Genomic DNA, 13,152 nt, shown 5'->3' on the forward strand with positions numbered 1-13,152 from the left:
AGCACAGGCTCAGTAGTTGTGGTGCATGGGCTTAGTTGCTCCGTGGCATGTGGGATCTTCCCAGACCAGGGATCGAACCCGTGTCCCCTGCATTGGCAGGCAGATTCTTAACCACTGCACCACCAGGGAAGTCCCAATATGCTATAATTTTAAATGACACTTTTTTCCTACTCAGACACATTGGAAATGCTGCTAAATTGTTTCAGTCGCCAACTCACTGAACAAAAACAACAAAAAAGACATTACTTGCTACATATCAGGAAGGTGAAGGGTCTACCACGAAGGCAGCACAATTCACAGGAAAGATTCTGTTCTCACTCCCCATCATCATAGCACTTTGACTAAGCGGGGAAAACACCATTACATCATGATCAGAAAACCATGCGAATGCCAAATGCTCTATGTTCATTGCCACTCTTAATTCCCAAGTATGTATATTTTAATAATCTACAGTTCAGGGGAGAGTACCCAAGCCTTTTCTCAAAGGCAGACCTCTCACGATTTGTGCTACGCTGAAAACCTCTGTACAGACAAAGCACAGCTCAAAGATACCTGAATGTTCATATTTAGCACTGACACAGAGCTTTCATCTGTAATGTGCTTTACAAACATTGACTAATTAAGAGGAACAACACCCCTGCAAGGTATTTAGCAGGATGAAAAAATGAAAATTTACAAGAAAGACAGCCAGGATGCATAAATCATGAAGTGTTAAATCAACATGACCTGGAAACCAGCAAGACTCCCTTCCCCTTTCTTGCCATGACGGTCTTTTAGATTTTATGCCAGGTGATGGTGGTGGTGGGGTGATGTCTGGGTGGGAGGGCTGTGATAAAATTCTAAGTATCACATTTGCAAAGGGAATTGTTCTACTAGCTCAGAGAAGGGGCTTCAAGAATATAATCCATTTAGAAGTACCCGAGAGAATAGGAAATCAATACAGTATTTAATTAATCTACTGCAGATTGACTTCACATAAAGGAACCCCAACCAGGAAAGTATCATGCTAGGAAATCTGACAGTGCACGGTTGGAGAGTCTAAGAGGGCAGGAAAATGGCCTGGGGTATAATCTGCATTTTTCATTCTTTCAGGAGGTGTGTATGGGACGGCATCGTGACTGTCCTGGGGTCTGACTGCAGACTTCCCTCCCCTGTTCTATGAAAGCAGTCTCAACAGGTAACAGCATTACACAATGGTGAGTGGAATAAGTTCAGTAGCTTTTAGAGGACAGAATGGACTGTCATTCAGTTTAGGGCTTTGGATGAAGACTGGGATTCTAACTAGTGCTGTAACCCGAGTCTCTGTTTCTTATTTATTTATTTATTTGGCCGACCAGCATGTGAGATCTCAGTTCCTGGACCAGGGATCAAACCCATGTCCCCTGCAGTGGAAGCGGGGAGTCTTAATCACTGAATTCCTCTTCATCTTTATATGGTTTAATAATCTCTCTCAAAGAGGTGCTGGAAAATGAAATGAAATGGACGTGAAAGTGCTTAAGAGCAAGAGTAGATGCTCAATGAACTGTAGTTCTCTCCTCCTTACTGTCTTTGGTGAACTGCAGCTATGAGGCAGGTACTGTTCTGTCTCAACCTCAGGAGGTCTGCCGTCAGTGGAAGCAGTTGTAGAGTCAGGACCCATCTCAGATGCCCTCTAGAACCCCCGAGGGCCCGTGTTTAACATGAACCACATGTGCTACCAAGGACCTGCAATGTGGCTAGTCCAAGAGACGAGCTCTCACTGTAGACTACAAGCCAGATTTCGAAGACTTAGTAAAAGAAAAAGAATGTAAAATATTTTATTCATAATTTTAATATTTATTACATGTTGAAATGAGAATATTTTAGACATATTGGGTTAAACAAAATATATGAAAATTAACTCTACCTCTTTTCACAGTTACAGGGGTGAAACCCACGCTTCCACTGCCAGGGAAGTCCCTTCACATTATGTTTTTTTTTTCTTTTTTTTTTTTCACATTACGTTTCTATTAGGCAGTATTGTCTTGGACTTGGAACATAACTCTCAAATATCTTAGATCATGTACTTCATCAGTGAAAAAAAATTTTGAAAATGCATCCCCGAATATATAAGTTTTTAATTTATAAGTATACTTTATAAACATTAGAGACATACAAAAGCAGAAAGCAAACAGATGGATAGAAGTCTTGGTATCTTCTTCTCACACCCTGATGATCACAAGTATACCCCTAGGGTGTGCACAGGCCCTTTGGAAATTGCTACCTTAGAAAGGGCCCTTGATGAGGCAAAGGACTTCCACACTCCTTTGGGGAGTAGGGGAAATGGGTGATTATAATTGGAGAGAAACAAAATTACAATAAAACTGTAACAATACACAGATTGCACAAGTACAACCAAAGTAAAATATTATAAATGTAACAACATGAGTAAGAAAAATATGCAAACAGTAGGCTCCCCTCAGTTGCAGCTGCAGAATTGTTGAGTGGGGGTGTGGCCAAGTGAGAGGCCATGAGATCTAGCCGGAAGCTCCCTCTTTGTAGATCTTTACAGAAAATTGGAAGATATCAACTGTCTGAATCAAAGTTATGGAGGAGGGATTAAGGCATACCCTAGGTGTTGCCTGGTAGTTTCTTCTCTCACCACTCTCATATGGAAACGAGGGGCAGATCCTGGGTTTTAAAAATTCACTAAGAAGAGGGGGAAAGGAAAGTGCCAGGGAGGAAGGGAGTGGAGAAAGAGCTGGTGCCTATGTTTTCAGGTCCTATGAGCAGAGGTGTGGAGGTGTGGAGTCCCACTCCACGTAGGACCCCACAAAGTGACAAGATCTTTCTGAGGAGAAGCGTTGGGAGATGCTAAGATTTGAGGGCAGCAGAGAAAGACTCCTGTGCCCAAGTTTGGCCCAAGAACCAAAGAGATTATGGGCTTGGGTGAGGCATGAGGCGTTATGTGTGCTAGAGACCAGAGGACCTGCCCCATATATTCTACAATACATGAGACCATCTGGAACTCCTGGATGACCTTAGGGATGGGAAGAAGCCCAAATCATGACTGAGATTAATTTCCTGGCAGCAGAATTATTTGAATTAGAGATACATAGAAATGTGACACGTTTTTAATGAAAAATATCATAATTATTAAATGTACATAGTTACATAGTTTAAAATGTGAAATAGAGTATATGTGTACCTGATTCACTTTGCTGTACCCCTGAAACTAACACATTATAAATCAACTATACTCCAATAAAAAAATTTTTTTAAATATGAAATAGAAATGAAATGAAAAGTCCCTTGTCCTACCTCCACACTCCATATTCCCACTTCCTGGGAAGAGCCACCTTCAACTTTTTAAGCTATTTCTTCTCACGCTTACCTCCATAATTCTAAATAAGGTATTCTTACTATTTCTGAAGTTTTTGAGTTTTATATATTGCCTAAGAACTTCTCACTATAGAAGATGAAAGTTCATACACACACACACACACACACACACACACACACACACACTTTGCCTCCCCTCTGTCCTCTCAATATAGTTATATCACAGTTTTGTAATTTTGGTTATTAATAGAGTATTTACATTACTATGACTGTGCCAGTGTTATTCACAGCAGAGCCAGGTAATGTATTGTAATTTCCTTTCTTGAAAAATTATTCTTTTTTCTAAAGTTAATAAGTACCTTAAAATTTTTTTTGTTTTTTTATGAACCTATGAACCACTCATTCGTTCTCAAATTTTCTCACTACACAGTAAGGCTCTCTCGATGTGTTCAAACATTAGGAAGTGTGTCATTTTTCTGTCATTTCTCTCTTTCCTGCATTAATCTGGACTGGAGCATGCTTGTCATCCTGGGGCTTCCTTTCACCATCAGTCTCACATTTCCCTTTGCCCTCATTTCTTGAATTTTTTTGTTGTTGTTGTTCTTGTGGATTTATGCTTACTTTATTCATTTACTTCACTTAAAAAATTTTTTTTAAAATTTTTTGGCTGCGTTGGGTCTTCGTTGCTGTGCATGGGCTTTCTCTAGTTGTAGAGAGCAGGTGTTACACTTCATTGCGTGGGCTTCTCGTTTGTGGTGGCTTCTCTTGTTGCGGAGCACAGGGTCTAGGTGCGGGCTTCAGTAGTTGTGGCACGTGGGCTCAGTAGTTGTGGCACACGGGCTTAGTTGCTCTGCGACATGTGGGATCTTTCTGGACCGGGGCTCGAACCCGTGTCCCCTGCATTGGCAGGCAGATTCTTAACCACTGCGCCACCTGGGAAGTCCCCATTTACTTTACTTTTAATGAGGGTTCAAGATGCAGATGTTATTTTTTTTCAGGAGTGCTGCTTATCAGCTAGTAGTAAGAATGTGACATTTCCCAGTCTCAGTCTTGTAGCCTAAACGTCATAGCAGCCTCACAGAAACAGCAGCATCTGAAAACGAAGGCCATGCATTGATGCAGCAGCAGTGACACACTGAAGAGAAGTTCCTTCTGCAGCTGGAGCTGACTCCAACCATCTGCATGACAGACTGCAGAGTCAAGTGTAGAGCCCTCTTAAACTCTAGTAACTCACTAATTGGGGCTACAAAAACCACATTGTACAACTCATAGCATCATTCTGTAAGTTCTGGAAAGTAGCTCTTAGTCATATGGGAAAATAAATGCTTCAATGACTGTGGGTCATTTATCTCTCAGAACCAAAGCGCTCCTATGGCCAAAAGTGGGACACTTTGAGCAAAACTAAAGTGTAATGCATTGAGATACATAAAATGTGCTATAATCCACGAGTTCATAAGGACACAAGAAATTAAAACCCAAAAGACCCCTTGGTCATCTTTGGAGGATGCTCATTATTCTGAGAACTGGTAAATAAAAGGAAAGAATCAAACATCCTGCCTTTCCTGAAAAAAAAAACCCAAAAAACTGTACTTCAGGTTAACAAATAGATGACAGCAGAAAGCTCTTCTTTAAAAAAAACAAAACAAAAAAAAACTCCAGCTAATAAATGAGGAAGGAGTAAATAAGTGCAACACCTATTGAAATAATGGATCCAGGCAATGATCATCAATGGTTACTGAAACCATTTGCTGAAAACTGATGGGGAACTTTATCTATCTATCTGTCTATCTATGCCACACTGTACGTCATGCAGGATCTTAGTTCCCTGAACAGGGATCGAACCCGTGCCCCCTGCAGTGGAAGCGCAGAGTCCTAACCACTGGACCGGCAGGGAATTCCCCAATGGAGAACTTTATAATAGATGGATCAGGCTGACAACATCTGGAAACACTGATCAATCTTAATATTACAAAAACGATAGACAAGGAGACAGTATGTGCCTCATGCGATGTAAACAGGAAGTACACAGCACTGCCAATAAAATATTCTTGCCAACAAATTACACACAATCTGATTGTCTCTAGATTTTCCTACCACTGTAACAGAAAACAGAGGGAGCAGGAAGATGATAAATTGACATTATAGGGAGGCGGTCAACAAAATCATCAAAAATCAGGATATAGGAAACTCCTATGGGACAAATGACACAGTTTCTTCCACAAATAAATGGCAAGGAAACAGGAGTACTTGTGGATTAAGAGACTCAAGGAACCCATACCAAGCATGGTATGTGGCTCTTGATTCAAACATACCAACCATAACAACAATCAAACAAGCAAAACTTTATGAGACAACCAGGGACATGTGAACCCTGACTGGATATTTGATGATATTAAGGGATCATTGTTAATCGTTTAAGGTATGACTCTGGTATTGTGATTATTTTTTAAAAACTTCTTGTCGTTTAGAGATACACACCAAAGTAAAGAGAGTCTTTTATTGCCTGCCTTCCTTGTCCCACAAACTCTTATCCCATCGGGTTGGTTCTCTTTACAATAGTCAGAAAGGCTAGTGTAGATGCTCAGGCCCTCTCTGGCTTGTCCCAGAGCTTGCTCTGTGTGAGCCCTTGGCGTCAGCCTAGGTCTTCAAGGAAGAGCCAAGGGAGCTGGCCACTGTGAGTGGTAGTAATTGCTGAGTAATTGTAATTGCTCAGTAATTGCTGAGAATGTGTGCCGGGACCAGCAATAAGGAGTGGTGAGGGCTGTGGTAAATTGGAGAGCACACTCTCTATCTGCAGACATTCAAATGCAATGCTAGAGGGAGGGAGGGAGGGAGAGGGAGAGAGAGGATGAACCAACACAGGAGGCCAAAGAGCGTGGATCCAGGCTATAACCTTTAGCCAAATTAGTGATCCCTGCAGCAGACCTAAACCTATACTTGAGCTGAATCTAGACTTTTTTGGAAGTACAACTCTTGGCCATATCCATCTCTGTGACAGTCAGTACAGAACTCTAGTGCCTACTCACAGTGGATTAGAGAATGTTATGCTTATCAAACTGAAAAAGCAAGAACTGGTAGGAAATGTGCTACCAGGAAAAAGGCAGTCCCTTGAGGAGCCTGTCTGTGTTGATTTAATGATAAGAATCTGTACACCAAGGGTGTCAGCCAGACAAGAAATCCATCCTGGTGGAGAGTCAGAAGTGCCCCAGTTGGACTGACAGGCTGTGGCCACATTGATTGGCTCCAAAGGGCATGGTTATACACACAGGCAAAAGGGCGTATCTAGACTTTGCGGTCACCGGAGACTTTCCTGAGGCTCTGAAAGGGAGTATAGGGAAGGGGATTAAGGGCCCTAAGAAAGAGGCAGGAAATCTACTTCTTCTTTTCTCCCTGTGATCGATTGATTTTTATTCAATTTAAAAATAATTCTGAGATTCTTCCTAAATACTAGAGAAATATCAGAATGCGGTAGAAATTATTTATTAAAAAATAGAATTTTTCTGGTGTGTTTCAGGATCTTGCTGAAAAGATTATTCATTTATTTGATGGGTTAGCAGGAAGGCTGACTTAGCAACTGCTGCACTGTCAAGAACAAACACTTCTTGAGAATACGATGAAAAGGAACCATACCAAACCCTGTGGTGGATATAAGCATGAGTAAGACACAGTTCCTGCCCTGCCAGATCTTACACTACAGTTGAGAATCTGAGATCATAAAATTACACTAAAAAAAAAAATTACACTATTAGACATAATGTGGTAAATGTAAATGACTATGAAATTAGGAAAAGCAGAGATGGACATGCAAAGCTTCACAAAATATATGGGGACTGAAAGCTTTGAAGGGTGGCCTGAATTTCAGTAGGTGTTAAAGGGAGAGAGAGCTTTAATCCCATCTAATTCTGTCATGGTATACTAGATGTTGCCAGGGCCTGAATGTCTGCATTCCCTCAAAGAAACTGCCTTGCCCAAAGGCTCTTGCAGGCAGTTGTGCTTTAATGCCCACAGCCCACTATTCCAGCAGGTTAGGCAAGAGGTGGTTTCCTGACCCAGGACTGTCACTCTCAGGTGTGACCCGACTAGTACAGCCTGGCTTAGAAGGACATTCTGAGCCCATGAGAGTCTTCTTTTTGATAATTTAAATGTAGAAACATGAAAGAGCTCAAGTGAAAGGATGCCATGTGTAAGTCAAAGTTATGAAGGAAAGAAGGTGGTACCAGGCTCCCCTGGAGCCGAGGGCTTTCTGGTTCCAATAACAGGTCTCCTTATAATCCTCCACCTCTAAGTGACTTGAAGTAAATGGAATGGAAAACTGTTCCTTAACCAAATTATCTGATTAAAATCTATGGGCAAGATGAATGGAAATAGTAACAGGGTTTTTTTTTTTCTCTCTTAGCTCTGAGACTGTCTTGGTACAAATACCCTGAAAGTCATCTTAGTAATTATAAGGTGGACATTGACCTTACATTTATATGCAAGAGGATGTGACAAATGGCATATTACCTAGAACTTCCGGTTTCTCTTTGTTTTACCTCCAACTTCTTTCCCACCCTCCTTCATTTCTTGTCTCATGGATGAAAGGAGAGCAATGAGAAATTAAAGGGGGGAAATAAAATCAAACCAAGTGTAGACTGAACACAGAAGTGTAGTTGGATGTAGTCTAGAAATTTGCGTCTGAGCTTCTGGGGGTATCATGGTTAATAACATTTTTAGTATTTGCGAGATAGAAACAAAACAGTTGAAGCTCAACAGAAGTTTCTCTCGTGGGTCCTCATAAAGGGAATACCCATTCTCAACCAACAGATGACAGGTGGCTCTTAGAAAAATCCTACAAAGGAGGGGAACGCTCCTTGTTTTAAGTATGAACATTTCGGATGGTTGATTTAATCCAAGGAAAAAAAAATCTAAGGGGGAGAAAACATAACATGCCTAAGAAGAGTGGATGGCCTTCCAGTCCTCTAGGTAATCTTTGATGAACAGCATTCCTCACAACTGTGTTTTGGTAAGAATTAAAGGGCAGAGAGGTTATATCCTGAAGGGAAGAAATTGGATACAGCTGATAACACCAGATGCATATTTCTGATACTTTGATATGTGGACAATCAATGGAGCAGGTGTCATAGTAGGCATCATTTTCTGGAAGCAAGGGGCCAGACTTGGAGAGGAGAAGCCAGAAGATCTTCCAGTTTAGGTAGAAGTCTCAACTGAATGTCTGAACAGGTGTGGGGCTGCTAGTGGGGACATAGAGCCCTGTGGGAGACTGGACTCATTTCCTTTTTGGCCGACCATGATCTCTGCAGTGTATACTTTATGGAGAGCCTTAGGAGTCTCCATCAGTGTGGATGATTGTTTACAACTAAATAATTCGGTAACATTTATTGGCAAGTTGTTCTCCATTTTCTTACAATTATGCTAATGCACTGTCTCATCTATTTTTAAATGTATAAAACATACTGAATACTTGGCACTTGTCCATCCAGGAGAAAGTGACTAAAGCACATGAGAAAAATATTATAGAGAGCTTTTTTTGACACGCTGATTTATTTAAAAATCAACAAAGTGGCTAATGGAACTTTGGGGTAGTAATTTCACATTTATATTAACCTTTAATGAGCCCTTGTGGTTTCTTTAAAATCTATATTATCTGTGTAAAGAAAACCTATTCATTAGAAACCCAGTCCCTGATTTTGGTAACAGAGCCAATATTCATATCCCACAGAGGGCAATTCTAGTGAGCTTTAAAATTCAAGATATTTAACTCTATGAATATAAGACTTTATTATCAACACATTTCCCATGCTGTCAGTTGAAAGAATATGTTGACCACCTACCGTAATTAATTTAACTAGTAAATGATTGAGATATGAATGGATAAAACAAAAGAGTTGTTAATATTTTTCTTAGGAAAATAACTTTTATACTTATATTAGGCATATTTGCAAATAATCATTTTACTGCCTGAGGTTTTAATATATAACTTTATAATTTATTTATAAAGAAAAATGTCTATGTCAATTCCAGTTGGCTAATTCTATATTTTTCTGTTAAATTGTACAAGGAGAAAGTCTAATTGGCCTAATCAATTAGTATGAACTTCTCTGGGCTGGGCTTTTTGGGTCAGTCTAAGTCTAGGTTGTTGGCCAGCCTATGGTTCGGATCACCACTTCTGATCCACTCAGTGATCACCCTTTGTTCAAGGAAAAGTCTAGGCCCACAGCAAGGGATTGTGAGCAGGGTGGGTTCTGGTATAAGAGGATGGAGGAGTTGCATGCATCATGATTGATGTATTTCACATTAGAATTTTTCAGTCTTTCTGCATTGTTAACAACACTGATACACGACCTTGTTATACATCTTTTTGCATTTGTCCACTAAATTTGTTAGGATGAATTTCCAGAAGAGTAACTGTCAAGGGTCAAACGGTATAAAAATTTTTAATTTTGCTACTTATCTTGCTAAATTTTTACCATTATATTTCTCTCGGTCTCTTAATATTTCACTTACTAAACACCAAGAATATAATTCTCCCTCTTTTCATGTGTGTAAACATGTGAGAAAGAAAAGTTTCGCTTCTGTAATCAGCTCACAAACATGGTTGAGTCTCACAACCTTGTTCTCTTCCTTTTTTTTTTTTTATTCCTGTGAAACTGCTTATGAAAGATTTTTCATGTTATTTTGGGAAATATTCCTATCTCTAGAACGTTTTTTTTACTTCAAGAAAAGGTTAGGGTGGCTTGACTGCTGCTAGTGAGGCTACAATCCAAGAAAGAGGAAAAGATAAAATTCCAGGTGCTCTTTTTTTTCACTTAATTTTGCAAATTTTGTAAAAGATTAATTAAAAAAAAACCCCAAACTGCTCTCAGGTGGTGGAACAGCTGACAAAGTTTGGAAAGTGGGGCCTGGCTATTCTCTCAGTAAAGTTTGCATTTGCACTCTGCCCTGCCTGCCCTAGTGGCTGGTATGAGTAATCCTGCTCCCATGGGTGTTCCTACTCACACTTCAGGGAGGAGAATTCTTCCCTGTGCTTTTCTTTATACTTCCCTTGGTGTAGAGCTTCTCAAATTGAGAGGGCAGAGAAGCACCTGGGAATTTGGGCAAACTGCAGATTCCTGTGCTCCAACCCCTGAGATTTTCTAACTTGGTAGTTCTGGGGCCCAAGGACCTATATGTTTAACAAGTTCCTCAGATAACTGGCACAGGTGCTTGATAAACCGCACTTTGAGAAAAATTGCTTCGGGGACTTAATGGGTACTTTTGGGGTGAGAGGAAATGAAAATTAAGTTTTCTATTTAGGGACTTCCCTGGTGGCACAGTGGTTAAGAATCCGCCTGCCAATACAGGGGACATGGGTTTGAGCCCTGGTCCGGGAAGATCCCACGTGCCACAGAGCAACTAAGCCTGTGCGCCACAACTACTGACCCTGTGATCTAGAGCCCGCGAGCCACAACTACTGAGTCTGCGTGCCACAACTACTGAAGCCTGCGAGCTTAGTGCCTGTGCTCCACAACAAGAGAAGCCACAACAATAAGAAGCCCGGGCACTGTAATGAAGAGTAGCCCCCGCTCAACTGGAGAAAGCCCGCGCGCAGCAACAAAGACCCAAAGCAGTCAAAAATTAATTAATTAATTAATTTAAAAAATGATAACTGATGAATAAAAAATGTTTTCTATTTAAAAAACGTTTGTTCTATAAAAAAATTGGTTATGCTACTCTTTGCTTTGGAAGTCAGTTCTGGGTCTTATCAAACAACTTTCTTAAAGAGAATATTGAAATCTGTCTCCCCAATACTTCACAAACAAGAATGCTATTGGCCCTTGCTTTTTCCTACTATCCATACTGTTTAATTGACTTATGTGTTCACAGTCTTCCATTCCTAAATCCTCTGGTTCTCCTGTTCTTTTTGGACCATGCCAGAATCCATTGAGGAGCTCTACAGTTTCTCCTGATCCTACATTAGGAATTAGTATTTTGAAGACTAGTCCCTTGGACAAGTCAGGGAGTATGTGGGGAGGTCATTTGGCTGTCTGCCAGGAAAGGACCAGGCTGATGTTATCTGGGTTAATTAGAACTTGGCTCTTTGCCTTGACGGTTCAGATACTTGATTTTGTCAACAAACAGGACTGGATCTGGTCTGTGAGCAGGTTCACTTTAACCAAACTCACAGCACCTTGTGCACATGACCAGCCTGCCACACATTTGTTTACAGTTAGAAAGGAACTGGAACATTTCCACCATTCGAGTGCTTTGGGAAGTCCAATCACAATCAGAAGTTTGCTTCCTAGGTAAGAAATCAGAATAAGGGAGGTTCAATACATAATTTGCTTTCTGATACCCTTGAGGCTGATGCTTTCATTGCCACAATTGAGATAGCCTTGCTAATCTTGCTGACCAGATAGCCTTCTGAGGGATACATTTATTTTGTAGATTTGTTCATGCTACCAGTTAAATTTTACTCTGACCGGAGAACTATCTTTTCTCTTCAAAGTAACTTTGCCTCTCTCTGCTTCCCTCCTTTCTTTCTTTTTTCCTTTCTTTCTTTTTGTTTATTTTACAGGTAGTTCTTATTATCCTTTATCCCTTTTAATATCCTTTTCCCAAGTTATTGTGTGGAGTAGGGGGTAGAAATGCAGTTTACAATTACTGGGTCAGGCACTTCATAGTTGTACCCTAGTGTTTCTGCACTGCTCCCAGTTTTCTTTTGATTCTTATCTTGACACTGCCAGCCAACTTTACTATTTGTATCTTGTTACAGAAGGAAACCTATTTTCAATTATTAGAGAGCTGTGCTGTTCAATATGGTAGCCACTAGCCACATATGGTGGCTATTTAGATATATATTTTAAAAAATTCGGGGAACTCCCTGGCAGTCCAGTGGTTAGGACTCTGTGCTTTCACTGCCGAGGGCACAGGCTCAATCCCTGGTTGGGGAACAAAGATCCCGCAAGTCTCATGGCATGGCCAAAAAAAATAAATAAATAAATTTGGTTTCTTAGCTGTACCAGACACATTTCAAGTGCTCAACATGTAGGTAGTGTTCCCTACTGGGCAGCACAGATATAGAACATGTCCATCATTGCAGAAAGTTCTATTGAACAGCACTGGTCCACAGACTCCTACATTAAAAGAAGTGAGAAGATCCTTAAATATCTCATATGCCAAAGGCAAGAAAAAATGATTAAAAACAATTTTAGTTGTTTTTTTTTTGGTTGAGGACTCTATTGCTAATGAGATTTGGCAGTTTATAACTAAGTCCAGTGTTGCATAAAATTGAAGTGTGTGGGTCTTTCTGCCACTATCCCATCCTTCCACTTCTTCTTCAGGCTCTCTTGTTTGAAAGTAACAGAAACCCACTCTGACTAGCTAAAGCAAAAAAAAGGGGATTCTGTTCAAACCTGCAGGATCATCCAAGGACAGGAGTACAGCTCAGCCTGGAACCAAACTGGAACCTAAGACTTAGGTCTTATCAGCACTCTATCTGCTCCTCTCTGCACCTGCCTCATTTTGGTTTCTCTCTGCAGACCAGCTTACACTGCTTTTCTACTCCATGATACAGCAAGTATGACCACCAATAGCTCCTGAGATTATATTACCTCCATTCACTATGTCAGCTAGGCTGAAGCTAGACTCTTTCAGTGCTCATTCCAGTCATCTCTGGGAAGGTGTTCATTGGCCTAGCTCAGCTCAGGTGTCTATTCCTGGTCCAATGGCTGTGATTGGGGGCAAGGTCAACCATAGCTGCATGAAGCCTTGCTGCCATTACCATGTGGTTTAGAGAGTGCGACAGGAGCCAGGAAAAGACACAGCCAGGAAAAGACACAGAGCTTGGCAGCCAACCCCATGGGAGGCCACCGC

The sequence above is a fragment of the Physeter macrocephalus genome, chromosome 1, assembly GCF_002837175.3.
Source record: "Physeter macrocephalus isolate SW-GA chromosome 1, ASM283717v5, whole genome shotgun sequence".
Classification (NCBI taxonomy): Eukaryota; Metazoa; Chordata; class Mammalia; order Artiodactyla; family Physeteridae; genus Physeter; species Physeter macrocephalus.